At 42.2% G+C, this 20,379-nt stretch overlaps 1 long non-coding RNA gene across 1 annotated transcript; it reads right to left on the reverse strand.

Moving 5' to 3' along the window:
• Window positions 1-6,951: 6,951 nt before the first annotated feature.
• On the reverse strand, window positions 6,952-8,378 carry LOC144821728 (uncharacterized). Its single transcript, XR_013608407.1, has 3 exons — window positions 8,334-8,378; window positions 7,646-7,722; window positions 6,952-7,175 (listed from the first exon to the last, which is right to left on the reverse strand). It is a non-coding gene; the product is annotated as an uncharacterized LOC144821728 (long non-coding RNA).
• Window positions 8,379-20,379: the final 12,001 nt, after the last annotated feature.

Genomic DNA, 20,379 nt, shown 5'->3' on the forward strand with positions numbered 1-20,379 from the left:
ACAGACAGCACCGCAGAGCACTGGGACATAGCTGCCTGCACTGCATGATGTGATGTAGTTCAACACATTGACCATTGTTGAGATTTACCCTGTTGCTGTTGTAGTTTGTCATAGCCAGCACTGTCCTGTCCCGCAGCTCCAATCACTGACTCCTCAGAGATGAGAGTGGAAACCTCCTCAAAGGGTTCAAGGTTGTCCTGGGGTTCTGGACTATAACCTCAGGTACGCAAGGCTTCCTTAAGATTGTTTGCCAGTTTCTCCTTTGTCTAGTGCTTACAATCGTGTCACAGTGCTCTTGACTTTGGCAACACTGTTCACCTTGTCCACTATGGTCTGCCATATAGTCTTTTCCTCCCCAATGGCACTTTGGAGCTGATGAAGGGCTAGTTTTGGTGCTACCTCCCATTTGTGATCAAGATCTCATTTTCCTACTGACCGAACTTGCACTTTCATTTCCTGTTCCCCTAGGACTCTAGCTGGTCATCCTGGTTGGTAGTGGTGTTGCTGGGGTCGTTGTCCTGGGCTGTGCTCACTCTGGATAGCTCCATTTCTGCTTTCAGTTTGTGTAATTTATATTTTGTACGTATCAGGGTATGTTTTTTGCCGGGTAAGAGCACAAAACTAGCGCTAGGATGGCTGGAGTCTATTTTCTAGCTGCTAAATGGCTGAATGTCACTTTTGCAGCATTCGCGTAAATTACCTTACAACACGGCACACACAACAGTGTCAGTTCTTATGATAGCTGCCTTTTCCTAACACCATAGAGCGTTGCAATGTAAATACAATGCTAACATGGCGTTACAATTAGTTGCATCATGGCGGTAATTTTTTGATGCACCGCTGTTTTTCTTTTCTTGTAAATATACCCCTATGTCTTTCAAGGATCACTGTAATACTGGGCTACAACCTCTTTTCTAACAGCTGCATGGCATCAACATATTCACTGAGATCACCCGCACTGGCACAATTAGGGTTAGTGATCTAAAAATAATCTGACTCTCAGATTTATGTTAATAAAGTAAAATGCACTTTTTCTGTTCGTCGGCAGTCTGTCAGCTTTTGTTGTTGCTAGATACATAAAGAAAAGTCCTCCTTCCATCTCCTCTGTAGAATTGATAGGTCACACTTAAATTGGAAGAATTTTTGAGGTAGGTTAAACTTACATGATGACAACAGACGTAATACGTATTCACAAAAATACAATATAGATAAGTATAACTCGTAAAATAATTCAACAATAATATAGCAGTAGCATGCAGCAAAAGAATCAAACCATAATCTTGAAAAAAGTAGTGGTGTCTAAGGTAAATAAGCAATAAAGTAGCATACAGTAATAATTTAGAATAACACTAAAATCAATTCTATCAAGCCTGAAGATAGCTAGATAGTTCAATAAAAATGAGTGCACATTGCAAAATATGCACTATGAGTATAAATTCAAATTGATATATACATATAAAGAGTAATGCAAATACACAAAAAAATTAACTTTTTCTGCTATTACTAATTCGTGCATAGTGCAGATATGTTTCTCCTTGAGGTACTGCATTGCAATGGAAAATATGTTAATATGTATATGCTAGTTGAAGTTCAAATAACTGTAGGGCATGGCATCTGCTCAATATTCATCGGTCATTAACACCATATGTAATCAATATTTCTTTCTGTGGCTTCAAATGAGAACATGACTTACCTCTCAAATTCAAATTCAAATTTCAAGGCTTTATTCGAGTTTCACATATTAAAAATCATAAAAGCAATTCATACAAAAAATATATCAATACAAACATACATAATATTCTTTTTAAAAAGGTATTAAATCCATTGGAATGATTCAATCGAATAGTGGATAGTTCATAATAAGCTCCGTTGTTTCAGAACACTTTTTAAAAACATTGTCATAGTCATTATGCATAGAGGGTTTCCCAGTAGTTGCAAGTTCAAATACGCAGGCCTACACTGCCGCCAGGCCCCACCTCTCAAATATTGTTTTATCCATCTGGTGCGTTCCTTCTTATACAATTTGCAAAATAGAACCAGCTGGAAAGTGGTCTGGGAAGACACCTTGTCACATGGGCAAACAGCCAAAGTTCTGCTCCAATCATTTTTGTTTGGGAATGAAACTATATGGTGAAAAATATTAAACCTGAATCTAGTGAGGATAAAACGTTCAAACCCCAAAGTCACAAGGCTTAGGTAAGGTTGTATTTTGTGGGTAGTCAGCAACAGCTAGTGGTCGAGCACAGATTTTTTGCTGACTTCACTTCCAAACCGTAGGATATTAAAATGCTCCATACACAGCTTTTTTAGGGCTTTCTTCGGGATTTCCCCAATAGATTCGGGATTGTTGTACCATTCTGGCCTATCAATGTCCATTAGAACTCTCCTAACGTACTCAAGCCATTTAATACGTTTTACATTGTCTACGGTCATGACGTCGCTGATTATTCCTCGATTTAGTCCCAATTCTGGTGTCGCCCAAACTCTGCGACAGAGCAGAATTGGCTGAGTTCTAATCAGGTCAGTCAGATGTTCCATTCCCAGTTCCGCATGGCAATTGTAGACCGATGTACTCTTCGGGAGGGCCAGAAGATATCTTAAAAAGTTATTTTCTACAATTTGGAGCGATGTTACATCTTGATACCCCCATACACCTGCTCCATACAATGCGATGCTTCTGCATTTTGCCACGTATATATTGAGCATAATTTCAGGTTGTTTCTTGCCCAGTTTGCTTGCAAAATGTTTTATGGCCGCTATGGATCGCATGAAGGCTAGAGTTCTATTTTTGACCTCTGAAACCCAAGCCCCGGATGCCTCAATTGTGACCCCTAAGTATGGGAATGTTTTAGTGGCTTGTACTTGGAGTCCCGCTACGTCTAGTTGGTTAAACCTGGCTCCACTTTTACCACAACGCATCACAAAGGATTTTTTTTTGAGCATTGAGTTTAAGGCCCCTTGCTTCCATGTAGTCTACATATTTGGTTAGGGCCCTTTGAGCTCCGACCTTCGTTCTAGCCATTAACACGGCATCATCCGCATACAAAAGTGAGAAAATCTGCATCCTTCCATACTTTGGTGAGTCAATATTGCAGGCTCCCAATTCCTTCTCTAAACTGTTGGTATATAATGAGAAAAGGAATGGGGCCAGCACGCAGCCTTGTCTCACCCCCTTTTGTATGCGGAAAGACCCGGTACATTCCCCCCCTAGTCCAAACCTGACTTTGGCGGTAGCATTAGAATATAATTGTCTCAAAAAGAGAACAATAGCTGGGTCCACGTTCATCTCCTCTAGTTTTTCCCATAGTTTGGTATGTATCACACAGTCAAATGCAGAGGAGAGAACGGCAAAAATTGCATATAGACAGCCCTCTTTTGCTCTAGTATACTTCCCTGGTAGCAGGGTAAAATTTAACACTTGTTCGACCGTACCCATCCCAGCCCTAAACCCGTATTGAACGGGTGTTAAAATATCATTTTCCTCTGCCCATGACTGTAGTTTATTCAAAACCACTCTACCTGCGATTTTCATTAGTGAGTCCAACAAAGATATGGGTCTATAATTTGATGGGCTTTCCCTATCTCCCTTTTTGTATATTGGGATTATTAATGATTCTGCGCATGTTTTTATAAAACCTTTTGAGCAAAACCTTTGCCTCTCAAAACCGAATACCTCACTTCCAAATGCTTGGCAAGACTAGGCAGAGCACATAAAAATCAAAACAGTAGCCATCCTATAAGGCCCTCCAGGAAAATGTCCGGTAGTGCCGCTGAAAACATTGCCGTCACAATTTTAAGAGGCAATCATGATTGTAAGATAGTTTCAGATGAAAGAGAATCAGTGATTATAAACGGAAAATGCATAAGAAATAACAGTGATATTTATCTGGACTGCAATGGATCTCCTTCTCAGGGCCGAAAGATGACCCTGTTTAAGCAAACCGCTTAGAGGAAAATCTCCCAGTCCTAGGTCATCCTTGGTGAACCAATTAAATAGTCTTCACTCAATCATACACCAGGCTGTAGCTTTAGCAATGCAAAGTAAAAGAATGGCCTCAGGTTCCACTAAATGGTGGTACCAATCTGCTTCCCAGAATGAACACACTGTTTCTTACAAAGTTCTATGAGTAATGCATACTAGTTAGTGCTTAGTTATTTGAAGCCTCGTATATATTTACGTGTGTCTACGTTTGCTAAATTGTACAGTGCACAGAGAAAATTGATTCTATAATATGTCACTGTGTAAACATTGTTCATTAATTATGGCCAAATATAGGCATGTCTTTGAATACCTTTTGGACTATGCAATATTTAAATGTGATTGATGTGCATCTTTTTCTTATTTAAAAAGGAATATGTTGAGCAACTGACAGTACAGTGTGCAAGAACTTTTTTAATAGAGGAATAAATATTAACTATGAAATCGAAATCATCTATAATTAAATTGTTCTTTTTTAAGTTTAATTAAACAAAAATCCTCAATGTAGTTGCAAATCAAATACACCTACTAAAAGTAAATGTAAACCGTTTGCCTAATGACAATGGTGTGTTTATCAAACTGCCTATCTCCATGTTGGAACCGTGCAGACTGGATGTTTTCTGTTTTTATAGGAACATCTTAGAAGGACTTATTAGGCGCATTGGCTGACTTCGATTGCTTGATGGGAAAGAAACATGATGATATATTAGGGAGGAACATTAAATGGTTCAAAGATTTTATGGGATAACAGTTTTCTCGCTCCTCAGCAAAACAAAGCAGGAGACGATTGATTGTGTAGAAGTGTGCTTTTCAACTTATTGACATATATTGTTTTTCATACTTTTTGCACCCGGAGCGCCTCGCCTCACTTGACTTTCTAAGGTAAGGAAATCTATTGAAGGGGAGGGTGAACTGTCACTATGACTGGCAGCCCTGTAGGATACAAGCCTGACAGGTCAAAGAAGCAGCTGAGGTCCCATCAGCAGAAATGCTTCAGTTCCCCCAGCATTGCAGTCACTAGTTTGAAGTCATAGAAAAGCTGCCAATTTTGGGTGCTTCAACTCTCCACCAAGCTCAAAGTGAGGGCCACTGTCATTGAATTCAACAAAAAAAGGACACCACTGCATAACAATAAATAATTGTTTTACACCTAAAGAAGAAAATATCCATGTTGTCACCGGCCTAAGTTGAATAACAATCTTAGTGGATATAAGGTGGCACATTTTGTGCTCAGTATTTCCAATCTGCAGGGAAATATTGTGATGAGTGGAGAAGCGCAGGACACGGCATAGGCAGTACATTATCTAGGACTCCACTGGCATTCAAACACACAGGAAGTGCCTTTATTACTTCTGAGGACCACACACCCGGAGGCACCAATAAAGAAACTGAAGTAAACATAACAATCTCACCAAAAAAGACAAAAGCTCAACTCAGTATTCGGTAGAACAAATTCACCTTGATAGAGCTATCACACAAAATTAGAAAAATGTTCTTCAGCCAGGTTGACGAGGCCATGCTTAGATGCTTGTGATTCACAAATAGGTATACAGAGAAAGGCTCTTCTTATATACCACGAGGGTAGAGAGGAACTCTGAAGAGGGAGTACGCCCTCCCGTGTGTTAACACTCAACCGCAATAAGTACTCCTCTGGTACGCAAAATTGTGTACTCGATTTGCAACAGATAAACCCTGATACAGTAACGGTGGGAAGTCCCTATGTGAAGCAGCTGATGGTAACCCACTAGTAGGTGGGAAAGGAAGTCAATCCTTTTGTTTTATTTAGCCTCACACACCCTAGTGGTGTCATGCTTTATCATCGGGTCACCCTGATGCCTTGAAGTCAGGGTGGGCTCGACCAAGTTTTAGAGAGCCCTTAGTAATAAATTGGCCAGGGGGAGTTAAAGATTAAAAGTCCACAGACAGATCCCAGTTTCCCTTTATTCTTGGATCTGTAAGGGATATTAAAAATGAATATGGTAGGGTCAAGCAGGGTATATGGCCCAAAGCCCCTAGTGCCAACATGTTTCAGTCCGCTTAAGCCTCTCAAGGGTGCTGGACTTTCTTCAGGGCTTTAAGGAAATACCTCCCTGGAATAATAGGATGTACTGTGAATTTCCCAATACTGTTATTTTAACAAAGGGCAGATAGCTGCTCCTTTTCTGGACACGGATAATTTAACATGTCTGTTACTCCATCTGAAAGTGAAAACAAATGAGACCATACCTAGGGGTCTATTAGGATGGCCGGCGGAGGCACTACCGTGGTGCTGGCGGTGAGGTAAAATGCAATTTTCCGCCCGTGAGTAGCGGTCCTCACACCCACCATATTAGTATGGCCAAACATAGCCCATTTCCTGTCTGCCACAGTGTGACGCAAACCGCCATCAAAGTGCGCCCGCCCCCAAAAAAACAGTCGCACCGCAGCGGAGAAACCGCCCAATCAGAGACGGTGGAAGCTGGACCGCGGAGCGCAAAATCAGAGTCACGGTCCCTTCCACCCGGTCAACACCACAATGGACCCAGCACTACACGTCTTTCCGGGCTGTACCTGATACATCACCAGCAACTCATGGACCGTCGTGGACGCCGCCGCCGGTACGCAATAACACAAGCATGCACACAACCACAGCACACAACTCATGGGCTGATACAGGGTCCCTATCCGCATCAGACACCCTGGTGAGGACAGGAGTAATAAAAATAGAAATTCCCTTGAAGTAAGTTCACATCAAATTACACTCCAATCTCACACAAATATACTCTTTCCACATTTAAAACACAAACAGGAGAACCCAATATAATTATAAATCCAAGCACATAATCATCATCAACGAAAAACTTACTGTGACCATATACATTTATTATCCATCGATATACACAATTAAAAACACCACATTAAACAAAAATTGACACTTAAAAAATATATTTTCGATTCATATACATATAATGAAACAATTAAAAAGAGGAAGAGACGATAACACGTGATTTTCTTACAAAATCATCAAGCAAACATTAATTCGTTAGAATCTATTTTATTAGAGTCAGAGTCCCATAGGTAAATCATGACTAGATAGTTCCTCGAATTTAAAAACAGTAGCGTCCGACGCATTTCCGTTTGTTGCCAGATATGGAGCATCTTTATCAAGACCAAGCTGGATGTTTGTCTCTTTTATGAAAAATGTTTTCATGTAAATCTAAATAAAGATAAAAAAGAAATACATAAACAATTAAATAAACAATTATAACAATCTGTTAAAATCCATCACATACATCAGTTCCTAATGACCTATATCACACAAAGATATATAAATATATATCAAACATTAAAAAGGCACCTTCACCTAAGTTTATAAAATCATCAAAATATAGTGGTCACATTCACAATTATAATAAGGTTCTCCCCAATTAGTAAAGAAACAATAACCAAACATACTCCCAACCGCTCATGCACACACACCGAATTTCGTGTATCCAGCATACGGAATACACTCATAATTCTATTTAAATACCCAATAAACTGGGAAGCTTATATCGAAAAATCTACCTGCAGCCAACTATCCATAAGGGTGGTCAACCGAATTTAAGCTAGATTATGCCTTAAACCATCTCTAAACAGATAGGGCTGCAGATGGTTACTATCTCCCCATAATGAGGGTGTACATACCTTGAAGGAGTATTACTCGTTGCAAAACCTTCACTTTATTTGTATGTAGTGCACAGGAAAATTTAAAAAACGTCCATCTGAAGTACAAAAGAAAAGGCTCAATGTAAAAACGACCTGTTTATTAATGTGTCATATATTATAAGGCCAACTTCCTAATATTTACACCATGTAATTCAAATATTAGGAACATCTCATGGATTTCAACCAATTAACACATCATATCGTGCGAAGCCCACGGGAACATAAGAAAAGCTAAGTAACCTGTGAGACAATAGTAAAAAATTCACCTATTAATTATAAAATCATGCTTGTTAGACATTGTTATACCGAACCAATTATATATCTAATCACAGCAAAGATGTTTAAATTTGCGTAACTGTGTATATAGAATTACGAAATCACTCCAATCTCGGTAATGGTTAGGAAGTAGCCAGTTCGCAAGGTCCCTTGCGTCAATATCTTAAAAACGTGACCTACTCTGAAACAACCTTATTTCAAAGAGAAACGTAGGTTCCCATTTACCGCAAACCTACAAGATTATAAAATAAGAAAACTCTTATCGAAAATGACGTTTACGAGATAAAAGCTCTCACCGAAAGTACCCAGCGAAAGAAAAAAGAGGCGAACTCTTCAAATTATGAGAGTTCTTTCATATCTACCTAGGCTAACATGGCTTTTTTTTAATTACCTCGTATATAAATGTTTAGCGCTCACGTCCTTCGTCCTTCTCAAGTGGCGGGAAGTTAAAAAACATGCTCGGAAACGCAGGTTTAAATACCAAGAAAAAAATAAAAACATGTAATTAGTGATGATAAACACCTGGGGTGGTAACCAAGACTACTGTTTCTCATACAAAGTGGCGCGCCGTGTAACATCATTTCACTGCGCCGATAATCCACAACCCGAGGTTTACAGTAAAGACTCTAATAGATGTGGTAAATCCTACGATGTTTAAAATCCATGGCAGGTATGTCAAGTAGTTAATAATGGGAGCGCACTTACAAAGGAGGAAGTGCTAACCCGAGTCGTATCATAAGCACACCTGCATTGATGTATTTAGCGCATATTAAGACGATACTAAGGGTATGTTTAAAACGTGTATAGAACAAAAATGAACTATGCATGCACATTGAACTAACAAGTCCTACAATTAAAAATTTGCAAACATTCGTGACAAGAATTTTCAATTCTATTAAGGACACGGAGGCGAGGATTATGCTTTCTCCATTTCTTTACTACAGACAGCAGCCAATAGGAATACAGTAAAGAAAACAGAAACTACAACACCCATGAACACCTGGGCTACCATAGAGACTGTATCCCTATATAAACCGGATAGAGGATATCACTTCCTCTTTCTTTGCGTAACAGTTAATCAGAAAAAAGTCAAAAGTCAACTCAAGTGAACCGGAGCCATCCAGCAGGAGACATCCCAAGTCCAAAGGAAGGCGAAAACAGGTGAAGGAAATCCCAGGAACCAAGTAGCCGGAAGACGCAGCAAACAGCTACAAGTCCGGAAACCAACAGCGGAGGCCAAAGAACAGAATGGACTGCAGAAAATCCTTACTTCTGATCAGATCCCGAAAGAAAAATCAGAGCCGTAACACACCATCCCAAAACCAAGGAACTCCAAGGAATTAAGGGTAGGGAAGAGACATTGCAATAAAAGAAACCAGAACAATGTCATAACATATACAAGCATACAGTAAAAATATGCAGATAAAACATATGGGTGGGATAATCCTCGCCTCCGTGTCCTTAATAGAATTGAAAATTCTTGTCACGAATGTTTGCAAATTTTTAATTCTATGGCAGGACAGGAGGCTCAGATTATGCTTGTTCAAAGCTGCGCCACCACAACAGAAGCAATATCAACAATTGGCTTGAAATAAAATGTTTTGAAAACAGAATCGGAAGACCAATCAGCGGCCTTCATAATATCAGTCAAAGTCACTCCAACAGAATAGGCTTTAGATGCCATGGCTCCCCGAGCAGAATGGGCTCCGAAAATGGAGACATCAATTCCAGCTTCAGACATAAGCCAACGCACCCAACGCGCCAAGGTAGCAGGCGCCACAGGCTTAAAGGGCTTTTGTAAAGCAATTACTAACTGACCAGACAAGTCCTGCCGAAAAGGAGCTGTACTCACCTCATAATCCTTTATGCATTGTACAACACATAATTTGGAATTCTGCGGAAAAACAGGATACGTGACAGAGGCGGTATTACATTTAGTACGTCTAGAGATGGTGAAAGTGACTCCGTCCGGAGAGAAAGACCTACCCGCCAAGTCCAAGGCCCGAACATCCGAAACCCGCTTGCAGGATACCAAACATAAAAGCATTGTCAACTTTGCTGATAACTGTTTCCGGGACAAGGAAGCGTTAGCAGGCCAAGACTCCAGAAAACGTAAAACAACGGAGACATCCCAGAGAGTCACATACTTGGGACAAGGCGGATTTACCAGCCTGACACCCCGTAGAAGTTTAGAAATTAAGGGATGTTTCCCCCTTAGGTTTCCCATCAACCATGTCATGGCCCGCAGAAATCGCAGAGCGAAAAGAATTGACCGTCCTGTAAGCAAGACCTGAAGAGGCCAGAGAAGCGAGAAAATTCACCACTACAGTAACATCTGCTGAAGCGGGATCCAAATCCCGTTCAGAACACCAAGTACCCCATCGTCGCCAAGCGGAGACATAACGCTTGTGGGTATTGGGGGCCCAGGCCTCTCCGATAAACTTTGCAGCGTCTCCAGATAATCCCGAGACCTGCCAGCGTTCCCCGAAATCCGCCACGCGACCAACCGGAGCTGACCTGACCGAATGAGAGGATGAGGGTTGAGCAGGGGATCCAACAACAGGTTCTTTTTCTGAGGAAGAAGGAGCGGCGTGGAGCAACTCATCTCCATCAGATCCGGAAACCAAGCTTGAGCCCTCCAAAGAGGAGTTATCAGAATGATCTCCGACCGAAAGAGCTGTGTCCGAGCCAACACCCGCGGAATCATTGCGAACGGGGGAAACGCATAACAGAGGTGGTGAGGCCAGTGCTGCAGAAAGGCATCCGTGGCCAGGGCCTACGGATCTGGACGTCAACTGTAAAACTTGGGCAGTTGAGCATTGAGGCGGGAAGCGAACAGATCTATCAACGGACGACCCCAAATGCGGGAGAGACTCCGAAACACCCTGGGGTGAAGCCTCCAGTCGCTGAAATCCAGCAGATGTCGAGAGTGCCAATCGGCCACCTGATTGTCGCGACCCGGGAGATACTCCGCAATAAGAGTGATCCTCCGCTGGAGGCAATAATGCCAGAAATCTTTGGCGATCTCCGCCAAGAGTCTCGATCTCGTCCCCCCTAGTTTGTTGACGTACCGAACCGCAGAAATGTTGTCCATGCGGAGAAGTATGCAACAATTCGTCGCTTGCGGGGCAAGACAACGGATCGCAAATGAGCCCACCAGGAGCTCCAGACAATTGATATGAAGATCCAATTCCTCGCGCGACCAACGACCTCCTGTCGTCACCGACCCGCAACGGGCTCCCCAGCCTCGAAGACTGGCATCCGATTCCAGAACGACATCCGGGGTAGACCCGAAGAGGGCTTTCCCGTTCCAAGCTTCCATGTGTTGAAGCCACCATAGCATCTCTGATTTGGCCTCCTCCGAAAGAGGAACCAGATCAGAATAACTCAGTCCTTTCTGTAAATGTCTGATCTTGAGCCGTTGAAGGGCCCGGTAATGCAACGGACCCGGAAAAATTGCCTGAATTGAGGAAGCCAGAAGGCCGACAATCCGAGCAATCGATCTCAACGACACACTCCGTTCGGACAAGAGTGATTTCAACTCCCTCTTGATGGACCTGATCTTCTGGGATGGCAGCAGGAGCTGACAAGAGATCGAATCCACCAGAAATCCCAAGAACTCGATCGACTGAGTGGGAAGCAAAAGAGATTTTTGAGGATTTACTAGAAATCTGAGAGATTGCAAAAGGTCCACCGTCCAATTCAAGTGCGTTTGCAACTGAATCGGACATTGAGCCATCAGAAGAATGTCGTCGAGGTAAATTATCAGACGAACACCGCGCGCCCTCAGAAATTCCACAACCGGCCGAAGAAGCTTCGTGAAGCACCAAGGTGCTGACGAGAGGCCGAATGGGAGTACCGTGTACTCGTACCAAATCCCCAACCACTGAAACTGGAGATACCTGCGATGTGGTTGAAACAGTGGGACCGACAAGTACGCGTCTTTCAAATCCAGGCGAACCATCCAGTCGCCCTCGCGAAGAAGATCCCTGAGTAGATGGATGCCTTCCATCTTGAAGTGGCGATAGACCACCCCGCCGTTGAAGTCTCGGAGATTGAGAACTAATCGTGCTCCGCCCCCTTTCTTCTGCACTAGGAAGACGTTGCTCACAAACCCCTGAGGATGGCGTGTTGTTCGAACTACAGCCCCTTTTGCGAGAAGAGATGTGATTTCCTCGGAGAGGATCTTTTGATCTTGAAGGGAAAAATGAAGGGGAGTAGGAAGACGAGACTGACAGGGGGAGCTGTAAAACTCTATCCTGTATCCCTGAACTGTTTGCAACACCCAAGCATCGCTGGAGATCATGTGCCAGTTCCCTAGAAAAAAACGCAGTCTGCCCCCCAGAACAACCTCTGAATAAGGAATTATCCTCACCTGAATTGGAGTACTCCTGTCTTCCTCCTTGATTTCTGCCATATCCTCCTTTATTGCCTTGCCCACGACCTTTACGGGAGGGGTAAAAATTAGCCTTTGAACCTGAGGTGAAGGACTGATTACCTCCCTGTTGGGACTGGTTGCCAGGCTGCTGGCCAGAACCTCGGCCGAACGAACGTCCCCTTGAACGTCCGGCCCGCCCAAAAACCGGACGGAAAGCTCTACGAAGAGAATTCTGCGCCTTATCCAGGCCACTGAAAGTTGCTACGAACTTTGTTAGCTCTTTAAGAAAAGGCTGTCCGAACAGCAGACCCTGAGCCAAATGGCCCGATTCCGAAGAGGCCAATTCTGTCAATTTCGGATCCATCTTTAAAAGAATGGACCGCCGACGCTCCGTGGACAGAGCACAATTGGCGTTTCCCAACATGCACACTGCTCGCTGAGCCCAACCAATTAAATCATCAGGGTCAATAGAAGAATAAGACTGTTTTGCGAGATACCCCAGATCCAGCAATTTGGTCAGAGGACCAAGCAAATCCAGAAGCTTATCCTGGCATATACGCCAGGAACGATCAATACCCTTAGAGGGATCCTTGGTAAACTTCTTGAGGTAAGTCAGAATTGTGGGATCCACCTCCGGAGTACAAGCTAGCTTGTCTGCCAAATCTGGCCGGGGACATTCTGAGCGCAGACGAGTGCGCACCTCCTGATCAAATGGTTCTCTGACATGATCCTGAACATATTCAGCAACTTCAACGGAAGGGAGCCAAGATTTAGAGTTAGGGTGGACAATGTCCGCCGGGTCAAAAGTTAACACTTGAGGTCTGGACGGAGCGTCCACATAGTGCTCTTTGCGGGCTTTTTTGGCAGGGGGAGGCGCATAAGGGTCAGAAGAAGAAGAAGAGGAATCATCCGTATCATCAGGAGTATGAGACGCCTTAGAAGACTTTTTAGAAATACTGGTCGATTGCAGAGTTTTTGCCAAATTGGAAAAATCTTGAGAATGTGGATTCTTTGGTGATTTACTGGTTTTCTTCGATGAGGCGGAAGGAAGCCAACCTTGCTGGGTGGCATAGTCCGTCAAATGACGCTTGAGAGGTCCTATAGCGCGAACCAGCGCCGTTTTAACTGATTGTTGCACCCCCTGATCAAGGGCGTTCACCAACGTGTCCTCAAAGGACTCCTGGTCATTGTCGACCTCATAGTAGTCGTCCTCCTCTTCACCATACTCAGCCATGGTGAAATAATCACAAAAAATGTAGCAAAATTACAATGAACCAATAAAGAATAGGAAATTGTCTCTGAAAGCCCACAGAGGAGAACGCAAGTGGCCAAAATATAATGCAACCACACAGGGGGAGTGACAGAAAAACCCCAAGCAAGCCCTGAAGCAAGAAAACAAGGAATAAAATGTGGAGGGAACCGGCTTGCAAAAGAATATGCCACTCTAGGCCAAAAACCTCTATAAATTTTCCAACCCCCACTCTAAACTGGGCAGGGGCGTCAGTTTGGGGCTCCCTGGCAGGCTGTGGGCGAAAGGCGTCTCCAAAACGCTGCCTCCGGCGTGTCTGTCACCGCACTACAAGCGGAGCGTCATAGAGGGCTTCTGCACATGCGCAGAAGCCCGCCTGCACACGTTCAGGAAGGAGCGTCGCGCGACTGAAGCGCGCGACCTCCAGAGCCCCGTTCCCACTCCACAAGCAGCAAAACACGGGCACAGAGCGCCCGAGTGCAATGAGAGGCGACCCGCGCTCTCAGAACCAGAAGCGCCGCAAACCGGAGCGGAGGAAAAAACAGTACCGGCAATGTAAGCAACACAACAGGTGAGCGCCGTACGAGCGCTGACAAAGTGATTAAGGAAGCAAGCGCTAAAACACACAATCATTAAATGCCATAAACAAAGCAGACATGAAGCATGAAATAGATAGAACACTTAACTCGGCTGCGAAGCAGCAAAGAAAGAGGAAGTGATATCCTCTATCCGGTTTATATAGGGATACAGTCTCTATGGTAGCCCAGGTGTTCATGGGTGTTGTAGTTTCTGTTTTCTTTACTGTATTCCTATTGGCTGCTGTCTGTAGTAAAGAAATGGAGAAAGCATAATCTGAGCCTCCTGTCCTGCCATAGAATTCGCAACCGACATTGAGTGTCTAGATACATCAAAGATAAAGCAACAACAACAAATATTACATGACACAACGGATATGCACCATCAAACAGTATATGTCAAGGCAACCGGCTGGTACGGTACACATCAAAATAGAGAGTGATAGGTGCTTCCTGGTGTCATACCTAAAATAACCTCTAACATAGGACATAATCTAAACTGAACTAAAAAGTAATCCAGTTGGAATATTAACCTAATATTCGCTCCCAATCCTCTTTGGAATGTAATCCATTTCTTACCGTTTCTAGAATGGATATATACCACTGCTCACGGTTTTTCCATTTTACAGTGATATCTCCACTCCTTTTGCTGCCAGAAATTCTCTCTATCACAAACCACCTCATATCAGTGTGAGTATGGCCTGTTTGAAAAGTGCTCTACGAGGGGGGCATTACATTTTTTTTATTTTTAATAGTATATTTATGTTTCTGATAAACGAGTTATTAACTCCCGTCCTGTTTCACCCACATAACTCATGTTACATGGACAGATCAGGAGATAAACTACATTTTTGCTTCTACAGTTGTTAAGATCCTTGGCTAGTATCAACTGTTTGTTGTAAGCTAGGTTATTCCTTCAATACATTGATCACAAATGGTGCAATTGCTACATTTGTAATTGCCCACTGCTTTTTTGCCCTCAATGGTTCCCTATATGTATGTACCAGGTTCCTTCTCAAATTGTTGTTATGTTTGAATGCAAAAATGGGGTGATCTAAGGATATTTGCTCTTTATCATTGAGAATGGCCCAGTTAGAGTTAATAATGTTCTTTATCTTGTTGCTAAACTGACTAACAAAAACAATTTTCTGAATCTTTTCCTTCTGTTGTTTATTATGGGAATTCTCCAACATACTATCTCTATTATAAAATCTGGCTCGTTCGAATGAGTGATTAATTAATCTCTTCGGATAACCCCTTTCTTTTAATTTAATTTTTAGATTTTCAGAATGCTTGTAAAAATCTGTCAAAGAAGAACAATTCCTTCAAAGGCAAAGGAACTGTCCAAAGGGTATGTTATCCTTTTGGGCCTTCGGGTGGTAGCTGGTATATTGTAGCAGCGTGTTCTTATCAGTCAGTTTGGGAAAAAGTTCTACTTCCAATTTGCCTGCTATATGTTTTATGTTCAGATCCAAAAAACTAACTGCGCTCCTACTGTAATGTGCTGTGAACTTAAGATTCCTAAAACAACGACACAGGGTCGTGACTCCGTACCAGTAAGGCTGAGCCCAATTTAAGTACACAACAAAACAAGTGCCAGTACCGGATGAGACTTCACTAATTTGAAAAAGACCTATATGAAAGAAAGCATAAGGGTCCGTTTTTTGAGGTTACATCACTAGTTTATTTATTTATTTTATTTATTTTAACACAGATGTGTTTTTACCATTGTATATAACACCATGCAGCCCCAGTTGGCCACTATACTATGTATAATAATGCCACATCTCAGCGGAATGGAACACTGAAGCGAGCGTTGAGAAATGTAAGAATATGGCATACATAATGAAACTTTAGGAGTTGAAGCCAGAATGCACGACAAAGCACGTCTGTCCCTTGAGACAGAGGTGCAATTACCATTGTGTAGAACACCATGCAGCCCCAGTTGGCCATTATACTATGTATAATGACGCCACACTTCAGTGGAATAGAACACTGAAGCAAGTGCTATTGCAACTCGTTTGCCCGTTTTATAAAGTTTTTGCATAACTTTCATGTCGGAGCATTATCTCTTTAAGAACAATCAGGAGGCTCTATGACGTTGGAGTCACGTGATAGAGTACATGCCCAATAACGGTGTGTGTTTCTTCAGACTGTTATCGCACACCGCGGCAGTTCCAAAGAGAGGAGACAAATTCATTCACTAACGGTAAGCGGGAACGAGGTGCTTGACAAAATCGAGCTCTTTTAGCAGACAGCCGCCAGGATTAGTTCTAAACCCCGTGCGTTGTTTTCTTTTCTTGTGTGCAGGCAGCGGGCAATTTAACTTCGAGCACGCTGCTCCCGGTTTTGCAAGAAGTTTATAAAACATATGGTGAGTGGCTTTCCTCAATGCTTCTTCGTAATACGGCCAGAAAACAGAAAGCATTGCAAGTTCTGACAAACATTTTTTCTTTAACCTTCAGATATGGCTACTCACTTCTTAACATAGGTAAGTGGGCGCTTTGACCACATGAGTAAAATAGAGCACTATTAGCTATGTCATATGGTAGGTGTGAATAGATGTGTCCATAAAATGTATGTTATGTCTTCTCATTTTTAGCTGTCTATCATCTACCTAACATCCATTGGTGGAGTGCTTAGTTCACTCTCTTAAAGGTATGTTGAGAGGTGCTTAACAGGAGGCGCTAAATTACTAGCCTATTCTTGAGAATGTTTATTTCAAGTAATGACACTTAAAAAGCTTGTTGTTTATTTTCTGTAGATTGTTGGTCCTGAGGAGAACTCCGCATTGGGGAGTTCGAAACGCGTCGACCCGGTTCTGGGTGCTTTTGTCAAAAATAAAATAATGCTTGTAAATAGGGTGTACTAATAGGTATATTTGCTTTGTTGTTTTGTATGATTGTGGATGGATGAATGGTTTGGCCAGAATGTAAGGTTGGATGTACTGTAAATTTTGTAAATTGTTATTGTAGAAATTGTGTAAATATTAGTGTGCATTTTTTCGTTCTATTTGTATATACACCATAATTAAGTTGGTTGTCAAAGAAAAAAGTTCCCACTAGTGTTAAAATAAATAAATAAACTAGTGATGTAAACTCAAAAAACGGACCCTTATGCTTTCTTTCATATAGGTCTTTTTCAAATTAGTGAAGTCTCATCCGGTACTGGCACTTGTTTTGTTGTGTACTTAAATTGGGCTCAGCCTTACTGGTACGGAGTCACGACCCTGTGTCGTTGTTTTAGGTTTCTTGGCGGACGCTGGTTCGCGAGGTCGCGAGGGGTTCAAATAACCTTCTCTTTTGGTTTGTCTAGGTTTTACAATAATAGGCACCTCTCAAAAGGTGGTCTAGCGTGTATACGTGTACTAACATTGTCCTAAGTGTTGTATTTAGTCCAGTGTGTGTTTTTTTGTATAAGTGTTATGTCTGAGAGAGATACATTCTCATATAGTGAAGCTCACATCCAAAAGCTCATTAGTGCACCTCCTGTTTTCGCCTCTGCTACTCTAAGTGTAACAGCAAAAACTCAAAATGAGTCTGATAAATTAATCAGATTAAGAAAAAAACAAATACGGACAGACCTTCATGGGCATTTCTTATTGCTACATCTACAAGCTGGTACAATACCATCTGGCCTACAAATTAGAAACACCCCAATGGTGTTCACAGACGATCCTGAGTACAAAAAGGGCTTCAGTGGAATCGAGACCAAGTGCAGCAGGGACTTGATGGTTCTTACCATCGAAACTGCACACAGACTTTCCATAAAAGAACTAGCTGAGATTTCAGATCTAGAGGCGGCAATTCAAACTAATCAATTAATTACTGATGCAAAAGGTCTATTGGAAAAAATAGAGAAGGAAGTACTGGAATTTAAGGATTATACAGTAACTCAAAAAGGGAGTAAATTCGATTTAGACCAAAAGAATTTTTCATTGGAATCTGTCTACCCATATTTACAACCGGATTTCTATTCAAGACCAAACCAACGTCGATTTTTTCAGGATAATCAGGGTAGATCACGAAACAAATTCTTGACCTTTTCGGACACGTCATCCGCCTCCTCAGGCGGGGAGTCAGACTCGAACGACACAAGGGCAAATCAAAATCAACACCCCAGAGGCAACCAACAAAACCAGCCACAGACATCCCAGCCTTTTTTATCAAGAGGCCAATGGAGAGGCAGAGGCCGCAACCGCCAAAACAATCAGCCATGGGAGATGCGTACACGACACCAATATTACAGGAGCTAGAGCAATCTCCTGTATTTAATCTATCGAATCATATCTTAACATCACCGGAATTGTCAATTCTGAAGAAGGGATTATCATATGTCCCAGTGCGCCCCACAGATTTCACGAAAATGAAACTAGAAGCCATGGAGTTTTGCAGAAAAATCAGGCTAAAGACATTCTTTTCGGACATGGATATCCAACCATCTACAGAGGCTACGGGTTTCCGGAATAAATCTTCGTTCAATCCACCTGGCTCTAAAATTCCAAGGGCCGTAATTGCATTTGAAAAAACATTACTATCAGGCATAGCTTCCTTGGAGAATAAAAAACAATATGTTAATTATAACATATCTAAGGAAGAGAAAGACGCCATCTTTTCCCTCAAGAACGACCATACTCTGGTGATTAAGGAGGCTGATAAAGGCGGTGCAATAGTCCTTTGGGATATAAATAAATACAAGGGTGAAGTGAAACGCCAATTGGATGACGCTAGGTGTTATAGGTTGATCAATAAAAATCCTACTCAGGATCTACAAAAGGAATTGTTCTCGATTGTTCAGGAAGGTCTAGACATGGGGATACTTGGTCCTAAGGAATTTGGATTCTTACAAAATAAGCATCCTAGAACACCACTGTTCTATGTCCTTCCAAAACTTCATAAAGATGAAAATAACCCACCCGGCCGCCCAATAATATCGGGCTGTGCATCACTGATTGAGCCAGTCTCAAAATACATTGATTATTTTTTAAAACCCTTGGTAGCGCTGGTACCAGCACATCTAAAGGACACCACAGACTTTTTGAACCAGATAACATCGGTTCCATTTGAGGAATCCACGCAGCTGTTGGTCACGATGGATGTTAATTCATTATACACCCAAATACCCCAAGAGCAAGCTTTGGAAACTCTAACTTACTTTCTTGACCAACGGGAGCAACCTACACAGGTGCCCACATCCTTCATCGTGCAGTTGGCAACATTTGCTTTACAAAGAAACTATTTCCTATTTGACAAGGATTTCTACCTCCAGACCAAGGGGGTAGCCATGGGCTGCCCCTTTGCTCCGGAGTTGGCAATATTGTTTATGGGACTGTATGAAAAGAAGTTTATCTACAATGACAATCCTTACTCTCAATACATCACAAAATACCTACGATTTATTGATGATGTCTTTATCATCTGGTCAGGCACAAGAGAGAAATTGGAGGAATTTATGATCTGGATTAATCATAGGATGGAAGACATAAAATTCACCCATTGTGCATCCAACAAGACCATCACATTTCTAGACATACAAGTATACTCAGTGGAAGGTACATTGGGCACCACGCTATTCAGGAAATCAACGGATCGGAATAAGGCCCTACATTACACTAGTCACCATCCAAGAAGCCTTAGAGATAACCTCCCGTTCGGGCAATTTCTTCGAATCAGGAGAAATTGTTCCAGCAGGGAGGACTATTTTATCATGCAAATGAACTAGTGCAGAGATTATCAACTAGAGGCTATCCGAAAAAATTGCTTAAGCATACGTTGAAATGCGTATGGTGGATACCCCGTGAGACTCTGCTCCAGAAGAAAGTACACAAAGAACAAAAAAGAATTGTATGTGTAACAACTTTCAGTCCCCATGCCAATGCCCTGCGGAAAATGGTGACTCAGAACTGGCATTTGGTAAAAGATCTAAATAGCGAATTAAATGATATCCCACTGTTCGCTTTTAAAAAGGAAAAAAGTATTTCACAACATATTGTGAGGGCATCCTTGCCCCAAGCGTCAAAAACATCCCTCAGAGATATGCTGGGACTCCCACCTATACTAGGACATCACAAATGTGGCAACTGTGTGTGTTGCGTTCAAACAACTGAAGGAGCGTTATTCACCTTCAACGGCATATACTGGAAACACAAAACGTTTACAAATTGCCTTACCAAAAATGTAGTTTATGGGGTCACCTGTCCATGTCCTAAACTATATATTGGGAAAACAACCCAGGA

Source organism: Lissotriton helveticus, chromosome 2_2 (assembly GCF_964261635.1).
Source record: "Lissotriton helveticus chromosome 2_2, aLisHel1.1, whole genome shotgun sequence".
Taxonomy (NCBI): domain Eukaryota; kingdom Metazoa; phylum Chordata; class Amphibia; order Caudata; family Salamandridae; genus Lissotriton; species Lissotriton helveticus.